Source organism: Chenopodium quinoa, unplaced genomic scaffold, assembly GCF_001683475.1.
Source record: "Chenopodium quinoa cultivar QQ74 unplaced genomic scaffold, ASM168347v1, whole genome shotgun sequence".
NCBI classification, from domain to species: Eukaryota; Viridiplantae; Streptophyta; class Magnoliopsida; order Caryophyllales; family Amaranthaceae; genus Chenopodium; species Chenopodium quinoa.
The window spans coordinates 8,121,525-8,129,466 of NW_018742205.1; positions in this window are offsets into that span (position 1 = coordinate 8,121,525).

Genomic DNA, 7,942 nt, shown 5'->3' on the forward strand with positions numbered 1-7,942 from the left:
CTTCTTCCGCCAGCCATATCCTCGGCAACAGGTTCAGAGGGGGAAGGCTCTTCTTTTTCTACCTCTTCTTCCTCTTCGGACTGTAGAGACGAAGAAAGAGGGGGCAGGAGGATTAGCAGAAGACAAACAAAACAACAAAAACAATAACAAGCAGCAAGTAGGCTCAAAGCAGAAGCACGCAGATGTTTCGGCCGAGGCCACATACTTGAGCAGTTTTAGCAAAACGAAACTATATCAGACAGAGATGCATCCGAAGAACTACACTTAGCAGAATCTATGTGCAAATTCAAAGAAAGCTACGTGTAACATGCATGCTCAGAAGCTGAAGCTACGTATTAACATATTCAGAAAAATGCTTTGCAAGACAAACAATCAAGAAGCCGAGGATATAAAGCTGAGAAAGTCAACAAGTAAAGGACTAACCGAAGGACCAAACAACTCCTTGGTATCTTCGGACTCCGAATCTTCCTCTCTGATAGGCTTGGATGGAGGAGGCGGTGTCTGTATGTCACCTCTTTCTACAGCAGCAGCAGCAGCAGCAGCAGCTTCCTCTTCAGCTGAGAGAAGGAAGAAAGGGTCGATCTTCTTGTACCAAGGCTTCTGCGCCAAATACTCAAAGGCGCTGACCACCTCGAGCTTCCTCGGCTGCAACGTCAGTGGCCGATCCTTCACAACTGTGATGGGAGGAGTGTTGGTGATTGGCTCTCTGGTCTGGCTGATCCCCAGCAGATCGTAGTCGATGCCGGAAGTCTCTTCGCAGATAGCTGAAAAAATATCAGAGCAAAACGTTAGGTTCAAGCAAAAAGCTTCGGATCGAGAAAACCTAAAAAGCAGGAAATAAATGCCTCGGCCCCAGCCGAATCACTTACCACCTTGGTATCTTCGGCTGAGGCCTGCAACGGCTAACATCTTCTCTTGGAAGATGTAATGGTAGCAGGGCAACCACACGGTAGGCACAATTGTCATTCGGCCTGTTGCACCAGGGTTAGTGGATCTGCCGAATAGCTCCATCTGCATACGATCAGCCTCGGTGAAATCATCGTCGCCGATGCTCGACATGGATGGGTCTGGCTTCCTGACATAGCGGGGCCCCCCGAAATAATTAGGGTGGCCCTCATCTGAAGGAGCTCGCACCCAGATCCACTGCTCCCGCCAATGTTTATCCGAGGTATCGTTCGGATAGCAGGTCAAGTAGCCCCTCTCATCTTCTATGTGCCACCAGCCACGGCCATGAACTCTGCTGGACTGGGTGTTCGGCGAGAGCTTGTGTATGCATCTAAAGCAATGAACGCTTGGCTGCAACCCGTAGAAGATGCACACCCAAAGATAGGTCATGATCCTCCTGATGCTGACAGGGGTTAATTGGGCCAATGAAATATTGTACCCATTCAGAACTTCGGTGACGAAGGGGTGCACTGGGAATCGCAGTCCGAACTGCAGCTGCCGAACATAAACCCCAATGTAACCAGGAGGGGGCCGATAGATTCTCTCCAGTACCGTGGGCATTCGGCACCAATACCCATCGGCTTCCATTATGCCATAATAAACCTCCAGCTGCTCGGCAAAATGGTACCGAGCATCATTTGCTAGCCACCATTCAGCTGGCTCGGTCTTCAGCAGACCATCGTTCTCATGTTCATCGGTCCATTCCCTCTCTTCAGGGGTTAAAGGCCGAGATCTGGTAGGAGCCCTTCGGCCAGAAGTACTTGCTTCGGCTGGCTCTCTAGGAGGGGCACTGTTTAGCGGAATAACCCTTAATCCCTCCCCACTCGAGGATGAACCAACCTCAATTCGGGCGTTAGGGTTTCGGCCGCTCAAAAACGGCATAACGGGCAGAGGATGGTTCCTCTTCCGAATTAGTTGCGGCACCTCCTCCTCAATGTCCTCGTCTTCAGGCTCCATTGGCCTTTTACCAGGGTTGCCGGCCATTGCTAGGTCGACGGCGACGCGAAAAAGTAGGAAAAAGGGGAAAAGCTTAAAAGAAGGGAAAATCCGAATGAAATTCGGAGAAAATTACCTTTATCTGACTCGGAATTCGCCGATTTAGCAGTTCGGAGCAACGAATTCTGCTGAAAAGCTTCGAAAAAGGCGGAAATTGATAAAAGAGAGGAAGAGCTTGCGCGAGTTCGCTGGAAAAATGAGAATGAAATGCTAAGTGTGTCTGATTTGGGAATGCCGGAAATAATTATGCTAAATGCGAATTATATACTTGGCGCAAAAACCCACTCACTTAATGTCAGTTGCAAACTCTTCAAATTCTCTTCAAACCAATTACAAAACTGCCTGGATTTAATTTCCCACTAAATCCACTCCACTTCCCCACTATCCTTAATTAACCGTCATTAAGGTTAATTAATCATTATTAACGGTTACATTAACCGTATTGAATTGTCAAAAATATTTAAACTATTTTCATTTGTTTTCCCTCCAAATCCTTCAGCTGCTGAAACCCGACCCGTTATCCTCATGAATCGGGTCTGGGGGGCAAGTTGTTTGGGGTCCAAAACGCAAGACAATTTGTCCCAGTCCACAAATGGAAATAGTTAAAGCCCAAACCATAAGGTCCAACCCTCCAATGTATTTGCCAAGTCAATAGCAACAAGGCCCAATCATGGGGCAGCCCATTTGATTGATCAAGCCAATTTAGCTTATGGAACCAAGGTATAAAAGCTTTCATTTTAACACAATTACATTCATTCACATTAAATTCCTCAAGCAACAAATACTCTTGCATAGCTTTTCTCTAATATTTGTGCATCCGTACTGACTTCGGCATCGGAGGGGCCTTCCTCGGCACACCCCCCGAGGCTAGTTTACGTTTGCATTGCTGTGCAGGAAATCCCCAATTCGGTTATCACTCGAATCGGGCTTCATCCCCACTCATCCGAAGGGCCAGCTGAAGGCCCATTGTTTTCTGACCGAAACATATGTTATTATTGACTTGAAATTATTTTTATTGAAATTAAATTATTTTACGGAACTTAAAATATTTTTACCAAACTAAAATTATTTTTACTAATTCTCTATTAATTTTTAATAAATTAAATATATTATAAATGGATCTTATTTTAAAGAACTTTTTAAAACGAATTTTATGGTGGAAATAAAACTGAGTTATAGGATATTTATTAAAAGTTATTATTAATTTTGTATATATTAAATATTAGAAGTATATAGATAATAAAACTCTATACAACAATTTTATCTTAAAAAAATTATCTAAAATTTGTTTACTTAGCATCATATGTGTCACAATAAAACCTATCTATCGCCTACGTGACTCGACATTTGGCGAAAAACTGGAATGCCAAGTGTCGCTGTCTCGTGGCCTGGCTGCAAGACCGACTTTATTTATTAGTGATATGATATGATATGATAATAAGCACTTTGTGTAATATCTTTAAATATGTATTTTTAAAAAAGTTGAATATGTAAAATCACACACCGAAAGTCCGAGACTAATCAAATAAAATCTCACATGAATATATTTTTAATTACGAATTCCGCACAAACTTTCATATGTGGTTGGCCACACGGTGTGGCCAGCCACATTTTTTTTTTGAAAGAATGGTTGGGGTTACTTGGTTAGGGGTTACTTGGTCGGTTAGGGGTTACTCGATTGGTCAAGGGTTACTCGGTCAGTCAAGGGTTACTTGGTCAAAGGTTACTTAGTCAGTCAGGGGTTACTCGGTCGGTCAGGGGTTACTCGGTTGGTCAGGGGTTACTCAGTCATGGGTTACTTGGTTAGAGGTTACTCGGTCGATCAGGGGTTACTCAGTCATGGGTTACTTGGTTAGAGGTTACTCGGTCGATCAGGGGTTACTCGGTTGGTCAGGGGTTACTCAGTCATGGGTTACTTGGTTAGAGATTACTCGGTCGATCAGGGGTTACTTGGTCAGGGGTTACTCGTTTTTGCTGGCCACACACAAAACACGCTATTAATTCCGTTTTTATCAAAAGAATACTTCAATCTTTCCATTAAAAAAGAAATGAACAATGAGCTCAACATTATGTACATTCATTTCAAAAGAGTTTCATATGTATAGTTTTTTATTTTAAGAAACTTCTCACTAATATAGGGTCAAAATGAGAAAAATTCATACATTAAATTTAATAACAATATTATTATGTGAAAAGATCTTAAATTGAGAAAGTTGAGAAGGATTAAGAGGTTGAATGTGCAGCTTACAATTTATATCTATACTTTCTATATTAAAAAATATTTCTCAAACAGAGTACGTATCACGTGACATCCCTCACATGCATTAGATGTATGTCACATCACCTTTTTAATGTATTACTAGCTAAAGTCCCGTGCCATGCACGTTTATCTTAAATCTTATATCGAATTATATTTGTTTATTATGATGTATTAACAAAAAAATTATTTTTAACCAAATAACTTAAATTTAATCTATATTCAATACCAAAGACATAAAAGTTATTAACCTTCGTGTTTTTTACTTCATATTTGTTATCAAAATAACTTTTTTAATGAAATGAATTCTATAGCCAAAAAATAAAGTTCAAGAAAAGAATGATAATAATATTATTCTAATTACCTTTTTTGTATATTATTGAAGATATATACAAATATTCTAGTTAATTGTATACAGATTGAATATGATTACCAAAATGAGAAGACAATGATATAGGTTATAAATTGAGATTTTTAATTTGATACACTTTTGTAAGTCTTATTGTAATATACTTCGTACGTATAAGTGAATCAATTGTAATTTTTAAAATATTTTGTTTACTATATTTTCCTTAATTATTTCACAAAAAAAAAAAAAAAAAAAAAAATCCTTAATTACATAGGAGACATTGCATTTATAAAAATAATAAAAAAAATTGCAGTATCCAAGTGACCTAAATATATGTATAAATGTATAATGTTAGTCAATGATTTTCTAATTTGGCAAATACTCTTTTTTTGAAGAAATATATGGAAAATCCTATATATAATCAATCAATGAATATTTAAAAAAAAAATTGGATTTTTTTTTAAAGTTGGAGGGAAAAAACAGCACCAAGAATTGACACGTTCATTCCTGATGTCTGTTTTAGTATTATGGTATCTTTTTTAGTATTATGTTATTGATGTGCCACATCATCATTCATCTAGTATTATAAACATGTTTTAATGGCAATAAAAATGTTTATCACAAGGTTTAAACACAAGACCTATCTATACTATCTTTTGATTATGTTTCATATTCAATTATAATATAATGAATATTTTGTATAAAACATCAATTTGTGAGCACTTATTTAGTTTCATAGTTATTATTGTTCACTTTTCTAAAATTATATAGATTATTTTTTTCAAAAAAGAAATTATATAGCTTATATTTTATAGCTCACATAATATTTATTGATATTCACAGTAAAATCAGGTGCATCATCTGAGCCACACACTAGTTTTGTATTAAATATGCATATATTCTTGTAGGAACTTAAAGTCAGTTTTTTAGGAGCTTAATAATGTATAAATATGTACATTTTGCTCAAATAAAATGCAAATGATGAAAAAGTTGCACATTTAGTTGAAAATAGCAAATTTAATTATAAAACATTTTTTTGATGCAATTTTTAATTATAAAATATGCACAAAATTGAATCACACTTATTCCAAGCAATATGGTTGTTGATTAGAAATAAATTGTTATGAATTCCTTATCATTTAAACATTGTGTGTGTATTTTTTTCAATAAAATTGCAACACATCTCATTTTACGGTTGACAATATATTATTTCAATCACTGATATGTATCCTCTTAATTATCAATAAATAACAATTACAGCAAAAAAAAAAAAAAAAAAAAAAAAAAAAAAAAAAAAAAAAAAAAAAAACCCAAGATTTATAGAAATTTGATATTATATATGTATGAATACATAAAATGAAGCAAATTTAACAAGGTTTCACTTGCTTATATTTCTCTTTACCAATAGAATATAAAATTTAGTCAAGGTAAAAAAATCTGTGAATAGTGGCATAGTATTTTAACTTGATTGCTTCTTAAATAATTAGGTGGAGCCATTAGAAAAATGTTGTATGATTGTACATCCATCCAAGTTAGGAACATTGTTATTTCAAATTGCTTACTCCATACAAACAATTTATATGAATTAATGTTTGTTCATGGTATATGACCAAAAATGGTTTTTTTATACTCTACATAATATTATACAATAAAATTAAAATTTCCTATAAAAAAAACAATAAAATTATGTTACTAACGAGGGTGTGTGTGGTCAGGGGTAGCAACACCAGTAGTGACTTTTGCAACATCAACTGCAGATGCCTCAGGCTTTTTCTTGGTGTACAACACAGAGTATCCAATGATACCAGCAACAACAACACCTCCAATGGCTAATCTCAATGGACAAAATGGTAAATTCCTTCTTTGGTGTAACACTTCACCTGGTGCCTTTTTTGTTGCTCCGTTTCCTGTTCCTTTGTTGGCCATAACTTTTCACTTGTAGACGTTATTAAACTTCACGTTATTAAAATTATTTAAGGAAAATTTCTAGTCATATGCATTTGTTTAAATTTCTTTAATATGATTTAATTTATGGTGCCTTATTATATATGTTATCACCGAAAAGTGAGGAACTAATATAATTTGTTCACGATTTAATATGTCAACATATGTACACATGGTAGATATGAGCTATGAGACTTGGTCTTGAATAAAAAAAAGTGGCATCTAATTTGCCTAATGTTTTGCCTCAACCATAAGTTAAGTTTTGAGCGAATGGTTGTTGTGCTTTCCTCTTTCTTAATAAAAGTTCCTAATTTATGAAATAGGAGTATTAGTTTATTCTATGCCATGCGTATTTTAAAAGTTAATAATTTAATTAATTTTTTATAATATATATAATTCTAAACTCAACAACTAACATTAATTATGAGCATTCTATCGGATAAACTTGAGCAAGATTGAAAAAAGGATGTTAAAAATCACATTACATGTTACTTGGGACGAAAATCAAAATCTTAAACTTATTATATTGAAATTAAATCTTCAAATGTGATATAAATAAAGTTAATTTGTATAAAAATAATGCTTCAAATGGATCACAGTACATTTTATGGGGTTAGTAGTCAAATTGTATCAACCATCATTTTGATACTTAATCCAATGCCAAATTCATAATTTTAGGAATCTTGACACTCAATCCTACCAATCTCAATGTTAAATTAAGCCCTAATTTATTGTGAAACAAAATTTGAAAGTGAAATCTCTTCTTTTTCAGTTTCACTTTTATTTTTCTTGCAGGTTAAGAAATTGTATTTACTTGTTGGTCAGGTTCTATTTAATGTTATCCTATTTCTTTTATATTATCACTAGCTAGACGGATCATATTAATCAGTCATTAGGGTTGTGTCTTTCTCAAAGAACATCATTACGAATTTCGACAATATTGACCTTTTTTCGCTTACAATTGCTATTCGTTAACACGATTATTGTTGGGTTTAGTATTGCCTCTTGGTGTGTACTCTATGTTTTTGCTCTTTCAATTTTCCTTTATTTCACATTGGGGCTCTCATTATTTTAAATAATTGGGTTTGTTTCAAAGTAATGCTCTGTTTTAAATAATAATTTATCTTTTCAAGGTAATTAATTCATAAATTTTGAGCTTCCTATCTAGTATTTTTCGGAAATTCATGGGGTAAAAAATGATGAAAGGCTTCCGCAAAATATATTCAGAAAAATAGATTAAAATTATTCTAGTGATTCATGGAAACAATTATAAGAGTGCAAGTTGTTGCTGGTGTGTTGGTGAGGTGAGGGGCTATGTAGTGGGTGAGAGGAATAAGGTGTGTGATTTGAAGGCTCAAAAAGTAGTACAAGGCCTTAAGTGTTGGCCAAAAGTCCAAACAATTGATTTGTTAAGGAATTATCCATAATTATTGCACTTCCTTTGTTTCATA